An 18,864-nucleotide genomic window follows, 5' to 3' on the forward strand; every position below is an offset into this window, starting at 1 on the left:
CCCTTCTGAGTTTTCTACAGATATTCATGATAAGGACCATTTACTATATGCTCCATAGACACCAGTCAGAATTTAGATTCCTTATATTCCTCAGCAGAAATTTTCTTTGGCACACATGAGAAAAGAAAAAAGATGAAATGACTCACCAGATTATGAATAGCTGGAGATCCTAACTTCCATGTGGAAATGGGGAATTCAAGCAGATGGGCTTCCTGGGATTCATCTCATGTGGGGATTATGGGTAACAACCGTCTGGCTTCTAATTTGGTTTGAATTTCAGCAGAGGTCCAAAATCATTCAGTTGCTCTTTAAAGTCTGTTTATACATGGAAAAATACTATTAAGAATCTACACTCTTGATTTTTTCTATTTTTAGCCTTTGAGTTTTTCTGTAATCATTACAATCTAGAATAGGGGAATTTCTCATTTTATGTGTAAGGAAACTGAGGCCAAAATTAAGTGATTTGGCAAGATCACACAACTAGTTAGTTGCAAAGCTAAGGCAATAACTGGTGTTCTGGGATTTTTTTCCTCTTCTTCTTGGTATTTTCAGAGTAACTCAGAACTTTGATTATAATTAATTTCCTTTTCATATATTCACAGACTAGCAGTAACTGTAGCTCTGTAATTTAACTTATGGTATAAATACTTTCACATTCAATATATATTGTGTTGAGCATTTGCTTGAAATTGGAAGCATGAGGAATTAAATCTCGCTCATGGCCAAATGTGTTCAAAGAACAAAAATGTTTAATGACCCATGTTCTAGGTAAACTTGACTACTCTCTCCACCACTGTCTTCTTCAGAGTCCCCATAACACTTTATGGCCTTTACTTGCTTTCCTGCCTGTCATCCTCCACTAGAACAGGATCTACATCATTCTTGCCTTTGCTCTCCCATGCTTATCCCAGCTCTCAGCACACAGAAGAGTTAATAAATAATGTATGAATGATGTATGAGTAAAGAGGTAATTTGGAAACTCTACTTAGGTCTCCCCATATTAATCTCACTTCCAACCTTTTCAAGTTCCAACCTTTTAAGGTTTGCTAGGGGCAGGGAGGAAAATCAGACCTGCCTCTCTGTTGGCATACCTCAGCAGCCAATTCAAAGCTGCATAGTGCAACATGAGGAGACTCTGTAGAACCCTATTCTTTCATCCCCATGGAGATTTACCAAAGCATTCTACGGCATTTCTGGATCCCTTTAATACAGGGCTCATTTTTTTCAAAGCCTGTTTAATTGACTCTTTTCCCCTGGAAACAAAAGCCAGCCTACCAAAGGTTCCCAAAGGTGGTTCTGAGAACCTCTATTGGATTCTTAGGAGAACTAGAACCTGGCCACATTGCGGGGAGCGAAACCGCCTGTGCTTGCCACAGTTGTATGACTCTGTTCTTGTGTTGGCCAGATGAGTGAGAAGATAAAACTTGGTCCCACCATTCCTATTTGTATCCAGAAAGAACAGGTAGAAATTTCAGCAAGCTGAATCAAGTGGTTTGAAATTTAAAATATGTTTTCATGAACACTAAAACCTGAACCAAAACAAAACAAGATAAAAATAATTTGTCTCATTCACCTCAAGCATCAAGTGATGATGCCTAACATAGCAGCCTCACTTTGCCTCTTGGAACAACCCGGCAAAGGGTTAATGTGCACTGCAGATTCCCTCATGACTCAGAGGACAGTGATCCAGACACAAAGAGACAATCTTATTCTTTGTTTTGGGTACTGCCATCTCATCAGTGCTCCCCACCTCCCTCTTTCCCACACTATCAGATCTCTGGTGACATCGCAGTAATTAGATGCATAAGACACCAGGGCTCCTCAAGCTCTTTTTTCAACTCTGTATCCAATTATTACTGTCGTTTGTGTAATGCTAAGGAAGTTTGGGTGCAGATACTATGTTTTTTGCAAGACAAGCCTTTTGTGGCAATCAATGTTATATAATGCCTGTTCTAAAAAATGCTGTTCTTCATCATCATATTCTCATCAGATGACATGTAAGAGTTTGTCTCTTAGAGAACTCATTCTTCCGAATGAGTATTTTTCAAATACCTAATTAAAAATATATATCTACCCATCCCAGAGCAGTCAAGTTTTGCACCACTGCCTTAAAACTATCATTTTGCTCCTATGAGAGCATATTCTTTATTTGTATTATTGCATTTCAGGCAGCTCGAAATCCCTCTTACTAACATCCGTGTTAACACACTTCAGTACAGGCTGTGACACTGTCATCAGCAAAGGGAAGGGGAAGGTCTTGTGAGAAGTGACATGACGACTAATTTAAGTTCAATGTATTTAACACAATTCTGTATTTACAATTACTATGTCCACTGGAAAGACATGTAGAAAGCCAATAATTGTTTTAAGCTTTATAATGTTTTATGCAAAGTGCAGTGCTACACATGGCAAAAGCATATTCAGAGAGTAAAAGAATCCCTGAATACATGTGAATGTGAGCTCAGAGCCATATACCTAGCAACTTCTAGCTTCTAATTTTATTTCTAATATGAAGCAAAGCCACACTTTATTTCAACTTCTTGAGATAAATTTTTCACACAAAAGCCTCGATTGATTTTTAGTGAGTTTTATGTGCAGTTTTGCTATAATACAATATATACATTCCCGAAAATTCTTACATTATGCAAAAATCTCACAATAAAAACCACAGGGTTTATGGGGGGGTGGTGATTTAAGAGCACAACATTCACCAACTTTACCAGTGACACATATATGAAAAAACAGGAGTCTTATAAAAGGGGTAACAGTTTTCATGTATATTAAATGATTAGGGGGCGCCTGGGTGGCTCAGTCGGTTGACTGTCTGACTTCGGCTCAGGTCACGATCTCGTGGTCCGTGAGTTCGAGCCCCACGTCGGGCTCTGGGCTGATGGCTCGGAGCCTGGAGCCTGCTTCTGATTCTGTGTCTCCCTCTCTCTCTGCCCCTCCCCCATTCATGCTCTGTCTCTCTCTGTCTCAAAAATAAATAAACGTAAAAAAAAATAAATCTAAATGATTAGGAAATTCATAAGTAGCATAATAGATACGATACTTTACTTTGAAAGTTATCTGAAGTTTACTTGTGGAAACTGGAGGGTTCCCGGCCTGTAAATTTTTATGAAGTGACATAAAGAGTATTATCTGAACTTGGAAAGGAAATGTAATAGCAGATGTGGATGGCTGTGTCTCATAGCACAAAGAGAACTGAGAAATGATATGTGTGCATATGTGGGTTTTCTGTATTTGAACATAGCTTACTTCAGCTGCTTGTAGTTTTCTGCTCTTACCTAGTGTGTAACCCAGATGAAATTGCACAAAAGCCAACATAAAATCTGAAATTTGCATTATGCTCAAATTGGTCCCCAATATATCAATAACACTGGAATAAATTTGTGTTTTCAAAGCAAGTGTTATAGCAAAATGACTGTACCAAAGTTTCCGGAGCCATTAGCATTCCCTGGGGGCCCTTTGATAGCATCACTCTCCAAGTCCCTGTGGACAAACAATGAAGCATGTCTTAGAGCAGGAGAGAACATCACATCCTGGGCCAATGGTTTAGAGACTCTTAACTTATAGAACCGGACTTGGAATGTTCACTTCTCCCCATCTGTCTTCTAGACAAGTTCACTCAGTAGTTGAACTAATCAGATACTAAAGTCCATTTTGTTTCTCTTGGGCACAACATTTCACAGATTTCAAAAATAGACCTTGGAAGATGTCTTAATGGAAATGGAAACATTAAAAATCTTTTGAAAAAGTTTTGAAAAGGCCTCAACCCCACTGGGTGTTTATGGTAGACAGGATCAATACCTGTCAGTGGTTGATTTTTTTTAAGTGGGGAGACTGAGAGAGATAAGACCCCCACATTATTTAACACAGGCCTGAAGCCAATTCTATGCCTGTACATTCAATTTCCCAAGTTCATAAACACCCCTTTATGCAGGTTTAAGCTGGATTTTCTGTCACCTGCCACCGATGGACTGACACACTACTCCAGTCTGCTGAGATATGCAGAGAGAAGCTTCAAATGAAGACAAAGGCCTCCCAGTGGTTCAGCCTGGTGTTTCTGATGGATTCACTCATGATTCTTACACACTGAGCATCTGCTCCCCTGATGGCTCAAACAGGCAAATCTCAATGCAGGCAATTTCTACTAGTGTTTGGGATCCAATGGCCACACTTTCTGGGCAACCTGAGCAGGACTTTATGAGTGTGGACTCCTCTCCCCCTCAAACTCACCCTTCATGGTAGCACTCAAGGCTCACTCTAATTCCACACTCCCCAGCTCTCTAGCCAGAATACCCCACCAACTTGACTTCAGCCATACTCTCTACTCTCCAGGAAAGAGATTCTGCTTCCCAGACTCCACACTTTTCCTCTTCCTATTCTTTCTGCCGATATATCTTTCTGCTCTGTTCAACTCTCATCTTTCACTTGTTGAGTATCTTACAGGAGCAGAGTACATTGCCCCCACCGGGAGATGTGTTGGCTGATTCCTGTCCTGCTCATTGGCACTTTCCCCACTCAGACAGCCTCCAGGAGTCTGTGGTCTGAACGAGAAGTAGATATCATTCTGTAAAGCCATGGGTATCAGGGTCCTAGCTTGAATTATGCTGAATTTGCGTGGGGATCAGGGTAGTCCTGGCACATCTAATGAGTCAACAGGGCTGGGAGGGATCATGTGACTATTTTCAAGACCTGAGGCTTCCTATGCGCCTTCTCTGACCTTCAATTTCCACATCTATAAAAGTGGATAGGAAATAATAATACCTACCTCATATAGTTATAGTTATTGTGAGGTTAAATGACATAATACATTCATGACATAACTTTCTAATGCCATTATATACAGAATACTACATGAATGGTAATTTTCATATTTTCTTGCATCTTCTTCTTGATTTAATTTGAAAAATTTTTATTGAAGTAAAATAAATAATCATAATTGTATCACTCAATAAGTTTTTACAAACTGATCATATCTGTGCAAACAGAATGCGTATCAAGTACCAACACAGTACCAGAACCCTACAACCCAAAAAGCCTCACTCATATCTCCTTCCATTACTCTCTCTCAGCAAGAATAACATAGTTACTATCTTTACTTCTAATGGTATACTTTAGTTTTAAATTAAAAACAATTTTATTTAAATGGGATTATTCAATATGTACTTTCATGTCTGGCTATTTTTTTTTTTTTTGGCTAAACCTCATGTTTATATGTTTCATCTATGTTGTTCCATGTGGTTATGAATCTTTATTCTCATTGCTATATAGTATTCACTGTGTTGATTTATCACAATAGACAGATTGAAAAAATATACTGCTACCAATATTTGAACTATCTCACATATACAACCAACAATCTGCACATGGTTCATACTGATATCAATACACTATTGATGAGTATTGTAGTTTTAAAACCTTAGTTAATATAAATAGTGTGATTACGAACATTTTAGCACACATCTTTAAGTGAACACACACAGAATTGCTGGGTCGAAGTGTTCACCTATGTTCAGCTTTAGGAATTACTGCAAACAGATTTCCAGGGTGTACCAATTTATTCTCCCAGCCACATCATATGAGGATACCAGCTGATCCACACTGTCACCAACACTAAGCATTTTCTCTCATTTAGATTTTAGCCTCCTGGTATATATGTACAATTACTGTGTTATAGTTTCAATTTGGATTTCTCAACTGAATAATAAACTTGAGCCTGTCTCTATATGTTTATTTGGATTTCTCTTTTTGTTACAGATATGTTCAACATTTTGCTCATTTGTTTTTCAGTGTATGATCTTTTTCTTATTGATATTTACGATCTCTTTACATGTTCTAGATATGGGTTTTTGTCAGATATATTCTATTTCTTTTTTGTATCTTATTGCATTGAATAGAACTCCCGGTTCTATTTTACCATTGAGCATAATGTTTGCTGTAGTGGTTTGGTAAATATTCTTTACCAGATTAAGGATGTTCCCTTCTAAATATCCATTCTTGATAAGACTCTTAGCAAACTAGTTAGAGAAAGTAGCATCCTTAAGAAAGAAAGAAAGAAAGAAAGAAAGAAAGAAAGAAAGAAAGAAAGAAAAGAAAGAAAAGAAAAGAAAAGAAAAGAAAAGAAAAGAAAAGAAAAGAAAAGAAAAGAAAAGAAAAGAAAGCTGGTAAATGTTTCCTCTGTTTTTATTATCTGGGAGAAATTGCATAAACTAGATGTTAATTTCTTCATTAAATATTTGGAACAATTCTCTGGTAAAGCACTTTCTTTGTGAGAAGGTTTTTAATAATGGATTTCAAGTTTCTGGTAAGGTAATTTACTTTTTCCCTATTTTTGTTAAACATTCTGCCAGAATGTTATTAATTTTTTCTACAAGATTTTATCTCAGTTGCTATTCTCATTCTATTCCACTGGTTTCTGCTCTTATTTTTCTTTTTCTTTCCTTTTCTTTTCTTTTTCATAAAATTGATATATTGCTCTTTTTTAGCTTTTTTGATTTTAACCCCTTTTTTCTAATATATATACATGTCCCTATAAACATGTATTTCACTATGCTTTACTTGCATCATGCAAGTTTAAATATGTTTTATCTTTATTATGATTCAGTTCAAACTAATTCTCATCTTGATTTCTTTCTTATTTCTTTATTTTTTCTTTTATTTTTTAAGTAGGCTCTATGCCCAATGTGGGGCTTGAACTCATGGCCCTGAGATGTCTCATGCTCTACCAACTGAACCAGCCAGGTGCCTCTCATTTTGATTTCTTAATTATTCACGTATGACTTAGAGATGTGTTATTTAATATCCAGACAGTGAGGCTTTTCTTGTTATCTCATTACTCACTTCTTAGTTATTGCATTGTGATCAGAGAATGAATTCAAAACTATTCCAGTCTTTTCAAATTTCTGAAGATTCTTTATGGCCCACCAGATGGTTGATGTTAGTAAATATTCCATGCGAACTTAAATTGTTTTTACTCATTGTTTATGTTTGAGGTTCTCAAGATTCTAATTTGTTGCTCCAGACCTACACAATGACAAAAGGTCTTCCCTCTCCCCAGCAAAGGTTCTGTACATAGGCCAACCCTGACCCTCAGCTCAAACCAGAATTGGCAATTCCTCTGCAAGAAAAAAGAACTGGTGATTCAAAGCTCATTTGTATAGAGTTTCCCTCTGTGATTTTATTTCATCTAGTCCTTATTGATTCCATAGATTTCTCAAAACTTAAAAAGTATGATTTTTGTAATTTATCCACTTTTTTCACATTGCTACAGGGTAGTACTAGCCTGCTGTTACCTAGTATATCCTGCTTAGAACATGAAATCAAGATTCTTAAAACATTTGTAAAATTAAATAAGGAATTTTTTTGAAAAAGGAATCAATCCAAGCCATTTTTGCAATGCAAAGAATAGAGCTTCTAGAGCCTTGATTTACTTTGGCAAACATTTATTGATTATCTGCTGGTCTTAACGAGCACTATACCATGTGCTGTGGAATTAATAATAAGTTAAACAGTCCTGGTATCAGATGAACTTCTAGTCCACAGAGAAGTCAGAAATGGAATGACGTTGCAATGCAACGTAGCACATGGTATAATAGAGTTAAGATTATCTCCTGGAACTCAGAGGAAGCAAGGTTGCCTACCCATGGGATACAAGAGAGAGTTTACACATAAAGTTACACTTGATTCTTAATCCTAGAAGAATTTGGAGGCGTAAGAGGAGGAATAATGTTCTAAACAGAGACAGCATTTGCAACAACTTAGTCTCATGAAATGGTATGGAAGATTTATTGAAGAGTGAGACATGAATAACTAGAATAGAGTCCCATGTGTGAGTATCTGGAGTTAAGGTGCATGTGCAAAAATAAGGTCAAAGGGGTAATTTCTGGCCACGTCAGAAGAGGCATTGAATGTCAAGCCAGAGGCTTTAGTGTTTATTATACTGAAGGCTCTCTGGAGTTCAGAGAGATGTTTAAACAAAAGCAAATAACATGATTAGATAAATTATTTAAGAAACAGAGTTCTAGCAGCAGTGGAGAGTAGAATGCAAAGTGAAAGACCTAAGTAGAAGGGATGTTTGTAGGGATCCCAATAATGACTTTTTCTACAATGTTATTTATAGAGTAATTATGGATTTTGACACACTAAATCATAAAAATGACTGCTGAAATTGCCCTCTAAAATCTATTAATAGAGGCCATAATTGGCCAAAGCACAAACCCTACCTCATTCTCTTGTCATTAATGTGTGTTTTGATGCCACTAAGTAAATAGGTCTCTCCCAAACGGAGTTAGGTCTTTTTACAGTGACTCTAATTTTCTTGAAGATTCTGAGAGAAATCCAAAAAGCATCTTTTTAGTCTCTGTTTTATATGCAGTGTTTCTTAGTATCATTTTCTCTTATTTAGCCAAAATTCTTTCACTTAACTTTTCTATATATAAATTAAAAATGAGAGAGGAGAGAAAGAGACTGGTGCTAGGGGGAAAAATGCAAGGATTGTGATGTGTTGTGATGCAGTGAAGCCTAATTTCTACTAGAAACTGGCTCTGTCTCTACCTTGGCCTTTCATCTTGTGCATTAGAAATATCTTGCCAGCAAGTTTCTGGAAGACAGTTCAGCTCCTTCTTTGTATAATTGGGGTAACATCTAAGCTGCCTCACTTTAAAGTACTATTCAATGCAAAACATTAGAACACAAAGTAAATAGAGATCCTTTAGCCTATTTTTTTGTTTGTTTGTTTGGTTTTTTGTTTGTTTTTACCTTACTTCATGCAGAACAAAGATTTAGGCTGATGAAGTGATTTCCCACAGACAGATACCTCCTGTGACGGAGTATAGCTGAAGTGAGAACAAATACAAATGCAAAATGGGAACTTCAGAGATCCCAGATTGCATCTGGTAAATACTCTTTTTTATTTATTTATTTATTTATTTATTTATTTATTTATTTATTTATTTTTTGCTGCAACCTATTACCACATCCCATACTGTGATTTGACTGTTGGAGCCAATTTCAACCTGCCTCTTCCCTACGAAGTAAACACTTGGATGGTAGCTAGCTTGGAATGATTGGAAAATAATAACACAAGTTATTAGGGTCATTTATAACTTGCAACTCCCTTAAACATTCAGCATTCATCTTCTGAGGCTGTCCCCATCTTACTGAAGAGAAACCAGAAGTCCTATATATTAAATAATTCATCCAATGACACACAGCCACATAGAGAGGATTGGAAGAAAGAACTTTTTCCAAATCCAGAACCTTTGGTTCTTTCCACATATTGCTTCTCGTAGCCTCCATACTCAACCAACCTGGAAACCAGGTTGAACACCAAATATTTTCCTAATTTTGATACATTAAACTCTTATTGTCTGATTCTAATCCTCTCACAAAGAGAAGGAATTTTATGCTGACTTTGTGTAAATTCATATTCAGCAGGTGTTGCATGTTGTAAATAACATTAATATTTCACATCCTCTAATCTATGAGTCAATCTCATATACACAAGTGTCATTTCTTTTGTACTTAAACCCTGAGGTGGTTTTATCATGAAAAGTGCAATTTTAAAAAATCTAATCAACCGTCATCTGTCTGACCAGCAGCACTCTGCTGCTGTAAGTAGTATCTACAATTGTGCTAGCAGGTTGTAAAGACTATATAACATCAACCACTTGCGAACACAGTGAAAACATTCCTAAGTTCTTTCCAGAGATTTAAGTATTTATTTATTTTGTAACCCTGAAGTTTACTTAATTGCCCTCTTTTCAGAATGAACCATATTCTCCTGGCCTACGTTGACATAAGTTTGACTATATATTTTAAGATAATTTATTTTTTTAATGTTTATTTATTTTTGAAAGAGGGAGAGAGAGAGAGAGAGCGCGCGCGCGCAGGAGGGGCAGAGAGAGAGGGAGACACAGAATCTGAAGTGGGCTCCAGGCTCTGAGCTGTCAGCATGGAGCCCGAGACAGGGCTCAAACTCACAAACCACAAGATCATGACCTGAGCTGTAGCCAGACGCTTAACCGACTAAGCCACCCAGGCATCCCTATATATTCTAAGATAATTTCTTCTTTTTTTTTTTTTTTCATGTTTTATTTTATTTTATTATTATTTTTTTTTTATGAAATTTATTGACAAATTGGTTTCCATACAACACCCAGTGCTCATCCCAAAAGGTGCCCTCCTCAATACCCATCACCCACCCTCCCCTCCCTCCCACCCTCCATCAACCCTCAGTTCTCGGTTTTTAACAGTCTCTTATGCTTTGGCTGTCTCCCACTCTAACCTCTTTTTTTTTTTTTTTCCTTCCCCTCCCCCATGGGTTCCTGGTAAGTTTCTCAGGATCCACATAAGAGTGAAACCATATGGTATCTGTCTTTCTCTGTATGGCTTATTTCACTTAGCATCACACTCTCCAGTTCCATCCACGTTGCTACAAAAGGCCATATTTCATTTTTTCTCATTGCCACGTAATATTCCATTGTGTATATAAACCACAATTTCTTTATCCATTCATCAGTTGATGGACATTTAGGCTCTTTCCATAATTTGGCTATTGTTGAGAGTGCTGCTATGAACATTGGGGTACAAGTGGCCCTATGCATCAGTATTCCTGTATCCCTTGGATAAATTCCTAGCAGTGCTATTGCTGGGTCATAGGGTAGGTCTATTTTTAATTTTCTGAGGAACCTCCACACTGCTTTCCAGAGCGGCTGCACCAATTTGCATTCCCACCAACAGTGCAAGAGGGTTCCCGTTTCTCCACATCCTCTCCAGCATCTATAGTCTCCTGATTTGTTCATTTTGGCCACTCTGACTGGCGTGAGGTGATACCTGAGTGTGGTTTTGATTTGTATTTCCCTGATAAGGAGCGACGCTGAACATCTTTTCATGTGCCTGTTGGCCATCCGGATGTCTTCTTTAGAGAAGTGTCTATTCATGTTTTCTGCCCATTTCTTCACTGGGTTATTTGTTTTTCGGGTGTGGAGTTTGGTGAGCTCTTTATAGATTTTGGATACTAGCCCTTTGTCCGATATGTTATTTGCGAATATCTTTTCCCATTCCGTTGGTTGCCTTTTAGTTTTGTTGGTTGTTTCCTTTGCTGTGCAGAAGCTTTTTATCTTCATAAGGTCCCAGTAATTCACTTTTGCTTTTAATTCCCTTGCCTTTGGGGATGTGTCGAGTAAGAGATTGCTACGGCTAAGGTCAGAGAGGTCTTTTCCTGCTTTCTCCTCTAAGGTTTTGATGGTTTCTTGTCTCACATTTAGGTCCTTTATCCATTTTGAGTTTATTTTTGTGAATGGTGTGAGAAAGTGGTCTAGTTTCAACCTTCTGCATGTTGCTGTCCAATTCTCCCAGCACCATTTGTTAAAGAGGCTGTCTTTTTTCCATTGGATGTTCTTTCCTGCTTTGTCAAAGATGAGTTGGCCATACGTTTGTGGGTCTAGTTCTGGGGTTTCTATTCTATTCCATTGGTCTATGTGTCTGTTCTGGTGCCAATACCATGCTGTCTTGATGATGACAGCTTTGTAGTAGAGGCTAAAGTCTGGGATTGTGATGCCTCCTGCTTTGGTCTTCTTCTTCAAAATTCCTTTGGCTATTCGGGGCCTTTTGTGGTTCCATATGAATTTTAGGATTGCTTGTTCTAGTTTCGAGAAGAATGCTGGTGCAATTTTGATTGGGATTGCATTGAATGTGTAGATAGCTTTGGGTAGTATTGACATTTTGACAATATTTATTTTTCCAATCCATGAGCAGGGAATGTCTTTCCATTTCTTTAAATCTTCTTCAATTTCCTTCATAAGCTTTCTATAATTTTCAGCATACAGATCCTTTACATCTTTGGTTAGATTTATTCCTAGGTATTTTATGCTTCTTGGTGCAATTGTGAATGGGATCAGTTTCTTTATTTGTCTTTCTGTTGCTTCATTGTTAGTGTATAAGAATGCAATTGATTTCTGTACATTGATTTTGTATCCTGCAACTTTGCTGAATTCATGTATCAGTTCTAGCAGACTTTTGGTGGAGTCTATCGGATTTTCCATGTATAATATCATGTCATCTGCAAAAAGCGAAAGCTTGACTTCATCTTGGCCAATTTTGATGCCTTTGATTTCCTTTTGTTGTCTGATTGCTGATGCTAGAACTTCCAGCACTATGTTAAACAGCAGCGGTGAGAGTGGGCATCCTTGTCGTGTTCCTGATCTCAGGGAAAAAGCTCTCAGTTTTTCCCCGTTGAGGATGATGTTAGCTGTGGGCTTTTCATAAATGGCTTTTATGATCTTTAAGTATGTTCCTTCTATCCCGACTTTCTCAAGGGTTTTTATTAAGAAAGGGTGCTGGATTTTGTCGAAGGCCTTTTCTGCATCGATTGACAGGATCGTATGGTTCTTCTCTTTTTTTTTGTTAATGTGATGTATCATGTTGATTGATTTGCGAATGTTGAACCAGCCCTGCATCCCAGGAATGAATCCCACTTGATCATGGTGAATAATTCTTTTTATATGCCGTTGAATTCGATTTGCTAGTATCTTATTGAGAATTTTTGCATCCATATTCATCAGGGATATTGGCCTGTAGTTCTCTTTTTTTACTGGGTCTCTGTCTGGTTTAGGAATCAAAGTAATACTGGCTTCATAGAATGAGTCTGGAAGTTTTCCTTCCCTTTCTATTTCTTGGAATAGCTTGAGAAGGATAGGTATGATCTCTGCTTTAAACGTCTGGTAGAACTCCCCTGGGAAGCCATCTGGTCCTGGACTCTTATTTGTTGGGAGATTTTTGATAACCGATTCAATTTCTTCGCTGGTTCTGGGTCTGTTCAAGCTTTCTATTTCCTCCTGATTGAGTTTTGGAAGCGTGTGGGTGTTCAGGAATTTGTCCATTTCTTCCAGGTTGTCCAGTTTGTTGGCATATAATTTTTCATAGTATTCCCTGATAATTGCTTGTATCTCTGAGGGATTGGTTGTAATAATTCCATTTTCATTCATGATTTTATCTATTTGGGTCATCTCCCTTTTCTTTTTGAGAAGCCTGGCTAGAGGTTTGTCAATTTTGTTTATTTTTTCAAAAAACCAACTCTTGGTTTTGTTGATCTGCTCTACAGTTTTTTTAGTTTCTATATTGTTTATTTCTGCTCTGATCTTTATTATTTCTCTTCTTCTGCTAGGTTTAGGTTGCCTTTGCTGTTCTGCCTCTAGTTCCTTTAGGTGTGCTGTTAGAGTTTGTATTTGGGATTTTTCTTGTTTCTTGAGATAGGACTGGATGGCAATGTATTTTCCTCTCAGGACTGCCTTCGCTGCGTCCCAAAGCGTTTGGATTGTTGTATTTTCATTTTCGTTTGTTTCCATATATTTTTTAATTTCTTCTCTAATTGCCTGGTTGACCCACTCATTCGTTAGTAGGGTGTTCTTTAACCTCCATGCTTTTGGAGGTTTTCCAGACTTTTTTCTGTGGTTGATTTCAAGCTTCATAGTATTGTGGTCTGAAAGTAAGCATGGTATAATTTCAATTCTTGTAAACTTATGAAGGGCTGTTTTGTGACCCAGTATATGATCTATCTTGGAGAATGTTCCATGTGCACTCGAGAAGAAAGTATATTCTGTTGCTTTGGGATGCAGAGTTCTAAATATATCTGTCAAGTCCATCTGATCCAATGTGTCATTCAGGGCCCTTGTTTCTTTATTGACCATGTGTCTAGATGATCTATCCATTTCTGTAAGTGGGGTGTTAAAGTCCCCTGCAATTACCACATCCTTATCAATAAGGTTGCTTATGTTTATGAGTAATTGTTTTATATATTTGGGGGCTCCGGTGTTCGGCGCATAGACATTTATAATTGTTAGCTCTTCCTGATGGATAGACCCTGTAACTATTATATAATGTCCTTCTTCATCTCTTGTTACAGCCTTTAATTTAAAGTCTAGTTTGTCTGATATAAGTATGGCTACTCCAGCTTTCTTTTGGCTTCCAGTCGCATGATAAATAGTTCTCCATCCCCTCACTCTCAATCTAAAGGTGTCCTCAGGTCTAAAATGAGTCTCTTGTAGACAGCAAATAGATGGGTCTTGTTTTTTTATCCATTCTGATACCCTGTGTCTTTTGGTTGGCGCATTTAATCCATTTACATTCAGTGTTATTATAGAAAGATACGGGTTTAGAGTCATTGTGATGTCTGTATGTTTTATGCTTGTAGTGATGTCTCTGGGACTTTGTCTCACAGGGTCCCCCTTAGGATCTCTTGTAGGGCTGGTTTAGTGGTGACAAATTCCTTCAGTTTTTGTTTGTTCGGGAAGACCTTTATCTCTCCTTCTATTCTAAATGACAGACTTGCTGGATAAAGGATTCTCGGCTGCATATTTTTTCTGTCTAGCACCCTGAAAATCTCGTGCCAATTCTTTCTGGCCTGCCAAGTTTCAAAAGAGAGATCAGTCACGAGTCTTATAGGTCTCCCTTTATATGTGAGGGCACGTTTACCCCTTGCTGCTTTCAGAATTTTCTCTTTATCCTTGTATTTTGCCAGTTTCACTATGATATGTCGTGCAGAAGATCGATTCAAGTTACGTCTGAAGGGAGTTCTCTGTGCCTCTTGGATTTCAATGCCTTTTTCCTTCCCCAGTTCAGGGAAGTTCTCAGCTATGATTTCTTCAAGTACCCCTTCAGCACCTTTCCCTCTCTCTTCCTCCTCTGGGATACCAATTATGCGTATATTATTTCTCTTTAGTGCATCACTTAGTTCTCTAATTTTCCCCTCATACTCCTGGATTTTTTTATCTCTCTTTTTCTCAGCTTCCTCTTTTTCCATAACTTTATCTTCTAGTTCACCTATTCTCTCCTCTGCCTCTTCAAGCCGAGCTGTGGTGGTTTCCATTTTGTTATGCATTTCGTTTAAAGCGTTTTTCAGCTCCTCGTGACTGTTCCTTAGTCCCTTGATCTCTGTAGCAAGAGATTCTCTGCTGTCCTGTATACTGTTTTCAAGCCCAGCGATTAATCTTATGACTATTATTCTAAATTCACTTTCTGTTATATTATTTAAATCCTTTTTGATCAGCTCATTAGCTGTTGTTATTTCCTGGAGATTCTTCTGAGGGGAATTCTTCCGCTTGGTCATTTTGGATAGTCCCTGGCGTGGTGAGGTCCTGCAGGGCTCTTCCCCTGTGCTGTGGTGTATAACTGGAGTTGGTGGGCGGGGCCGCAGTCAGACCTGATGTCTGCCCCCAGCCCACCGCTGGGGCCACAGTCAGGCTGGTGTGTGCCTTCTCTTCCCCTCTCCTAGGGGCGGGATTCACTGTGGGGTGGTGTGGCTCGTCTGGGCTACTTGCACCCTGCCAGGCTTGTGATGCTGGGGATCTGGCGTATTAGCTGGGGTGGGTAGGCAAGGTGCACAGGGGCAGGAGGGGCAGGCTTAGATCGCTTCTCCTTAGGTGATCCACTTCAGGAGGGGCCCTGTGGCAGCGGGAGGGAGTCAGATCCGCTGCGGGAGGTTTGGCTCCGCAGAAGCGCAGAGTTGGGTGTTTGCGCGGAGCGAGCAAGTTCCCTGGCAGGAACCGGTTCTCTTTGGGATTTCGGCTGGGGGATGGGCGGGGGAGATGGCGCTGGCGAGCGCCTTTGTTCCCCACCAAACTGAGCTCTGTTGTCAGGGGGCTCAGCAGCTCTCCCTCCCTTTGTCCTCCAGCCTTCCCGCTTTCCGAGCAGAGCTGTTAACTTATGACCTCCCAGACGCTAAGTCGTGCTTGCTGTCGGAACACAGTCCGCCCGGCCCCTCCGCTTTTGCCAGCCAGACTCGGGGGCTCTGCTTGGCCGGCGAGCCGCCCCTCTGCCCCGGCTCCCTCCCGCCAGTCCGTGGAGCGCGCACCGCCTCGCAGCCCTTCCTACCCTCTTCCGTGGGTCTCTCGTCTGCGTTTGGCTCCGGAGACTCCGTTCTGCTAATCCTCTGTTGTTTTCTGGGTTATTTAGGCAGGTGTAGATGGAATCTAAGTGATCAGCAGGACGTGCGGTGAGCCCAGCGTCCTCCTAAGCCGCCATCTTGCCGAAAGTCCCCTAAGATAATTTCTTCTTATTATTCCCCTCTTAGACAGAAACATATGGAACCCATAAGTTAACTTTTTAAAAGTTCCCAAGACTTCCAGTTTGCTGCTATCAACTTGTTCTTTAATATCAAATAGAGGTGGGCTCAAAGCCTGCTCACATAAATGGTAGAAAACCCAGAGTACTAATGATATATCTAAGGCATCATAATTTTCTATAACTTCAAGTTTATATTTTCACTCACTTCTCAGTCTCTATCTGTAACCTACATGCAGCAAACTTTTCTGAGATTCTGATGCTCTGTGGGAAGTTATATTCCAAAACATTATGGCAAGTAATTTTTTTCTTATTGAAGTATAATTGACATATAACATTAGTTTCAGGTGTGCAACAAAATGACTCACTATTTGTACATATTGCCAGATGATTGCCACAGTAAGTCTAGTTGGCACCTGTCACCACACATCAGTATACACAATTTTTTTCCTTCTGATGAAAACTTTTAAGATCTGCTTCCTTAGCAACATATAAATGAGCAGATTATTCCACACAAGTGAGCAAATAATTTTACATTGAATTTTAGATGGTACTTATCATAAAATTTATTAAACACTCTGGACTCTGAATTTTCACTTATAATCTTTTTTTTTATTGAAACCATAATGTCAAGATTCCCTTTTCTTTCTTTTTTGACCTCGTTTTCTCTTTGCTCGCTAGTTCTCTAATTATGTATTTATATCTCATAGAGAGAAGTTTAATTCTCTTTTTATGTCACTTCTTTCCCAAGTTGCTGACATCTGAATGCTAATTTTATAAGCAAAATAGTTGGTAGATTTCTAAGAACCCTCAATGACCCAAGCCCTTGTATAATCCTCTCTAGTTTGTGTGGTGGAGACACTTGCTTCCAACCATTAGGTTGTGGAGATGGGATGTCACTCTTGTGGTAACATTACATTATGTGGTAAAGGGATCCTGCAGATGTAATTCAGGTCCCCAATTAGTGAACTTTAAGTTAATCAAAAGGGAAATTACCCTGGGTGAGCCTCACGTAATCTGACGAGCCCTTTAAAAGAGGGTCTAGAAGTCAGAAACTCTGTTTTCTGGAATTAGAGAAGCAAGCCACCTTGATTTTACACAAAATTTTCAACAAAATGAACTCTCCTGAGGCTCCTTAGACAGATAGGATACTCCTTTTTAATTTTAACCATGTCTTAGGGTTGCCAAATTTAAATGTGAATTTCATAAATGACATTTTGTTAGTATAAGTTAGTATAAGTATATTCCATAGAATGGAGCTCAAGATTATATATTTAAGTATCCCAGGTGATTCATGAGACCTTTAGTATCTAGGGGCTCCTGGGTAGCTCAGTCGATTAAGTGTTGGACTTCAGCCCCGGTCATGATCTCACAGCTGGTGAGTTAGAGCCCACGCATCTGGCTCTGTGCTGACAGTTCAGAGCCTGGAGCCTGTTTCAGATTCTGTGTTTCCCTCTCTGTCTGTACCTCCCCCACTCGCACTCTGTGTCTCTCTCTCAAAAAGAAGTAAACGTTAAAAAAATGAACCTTAGTATCTGATAACAAATGAACTTTATGTTAGGTCCCGTGCTCAGCTTTGGAAATGCAGAAATAATCTAAGATAGTCTTTCCCCTAGAGCTTCTCATTGACAAGTGTGGGGGATGGGGAAACACAAAAATAATTATCCGATCTTCTTTCCTCCTTTTACTGCCTTATAAAATATCACTAGTTTCCAATTTCATTAGTTTTATTATCAGAGTTTTACAGAATGGTATTGTTAGCTTGTGACCTTATTCAAATTTTAGAACTACAACTGATGCTTTTTAAACACTTAGACTTACAGAGTGCCAAGCGATTATCAATGAAGCATCTATTTCTTTGTTGTCTTCAAAATATCCTAGTTGCTCTGTCCTACTTTCTCTAAGTTGGTTATTATTAAAGATGAAAATGTCCCCAAGAAAGGAACATGCTCAAAATGTTCTTAACAAGAGATTTTGAAATATTTGACCTGTCAGAAACCAGGATTTCAAAGGGTGACAGTTAAGTTCATCCAATTCCCACATAACTGCTGTGCCATCAAAATTCAGTACTACTGTCTATAGACTAAAAGCAGAAAATATTATACCTAACACATGAGAAAATTCTTTCTGCTGATTTGGAGTCATTCTCTGCTTTGAGAATATTCATGTCCTTATTAAAAGTGTTAGCATCAAAGAGAAGATTTATAACTAATATAATTCCCCCTATCTTCAATTCCCCTTAGCCTGATGTCTTTTTTTCCATAGCACTCATTCGCTTGTAACATACTATATCATTTACTTGTTAGTTATCTTTATTGCCCATTGTGTGTCTGTCTCTACTAGATGATATAACCTTCACAAAAGCAGAGGATTAAAAAAAAACATAAAAATAGTTTTGTGCACTGATACCTCTCCAGTGGAGAACTAAATAGCATATAAAAGGTTCTCAGTAAATTTAAAAAGTTAACGAATTAAATAATATTAAATCACTCTTGGTACTAATCCATCTCTAAGAAATAAGACCACTCAAGTTCTGCTATGCTGACTTTTCTCCAATATGCTAGAAAACATTTTAGAATGATAAAATGTTTATCTTTCTATATGGAAAGGAGTTACCACACAGCCAACAATGGGCCCCACTCTGTGCCCTCTTTGACTGTCATAGAGCTGAGTTTATGCTGAGTCATTCCTATCCTCTCACCCGGAGATCATCTGACCAATGACCAAACTCTGAAAATATAGCAGTCATGGGTTGAGAAGGATCACAACAAAGCTCAGTGGCTCACATGGGAAGTAAGG

At 38.6% G+C, this 18,864-nt stretch overlaps 1 long non-coding RNA gene across 2 annotated transcripts in view; it reads right to left on the reverse strand.

The window, feature by feature from the left end:
- The window catches only part of LOC125148893 (uncharacterized), a 471,931-nt gene that overhangs the window by 320,824 nt on the left and 132,243 nt on the right, over positions 1–18,864 (reverse strand). For both annotated transcript variants that reach the window (XR_007145735.1, XR_007145734.1), the window contains exon 3: positions 147–315. This is a non-coding gene — a long non-coding RNA (uncharacterized LOC125148893). The remainder of the gene's footprint in view (positions 1–146; positions 316–18,864) is intronic.

The sequence above is a fragment of the Prionailurus viverrinus genome, chromosome A2 (genome assembly GCF_022837055.1).
Source record: "Prionailurus viverrinus isolate Anna chromosome A2, UM_Priviv_1.0, whole genome shotgun sequence".
Classification (NCBI taxonomy): domain Eukaryota; kingdom Metazoa; phylum Chordata; class Mammalia; order Carnivora; family Felidae; genus Prionailurus; species Prionailurus viverrinus.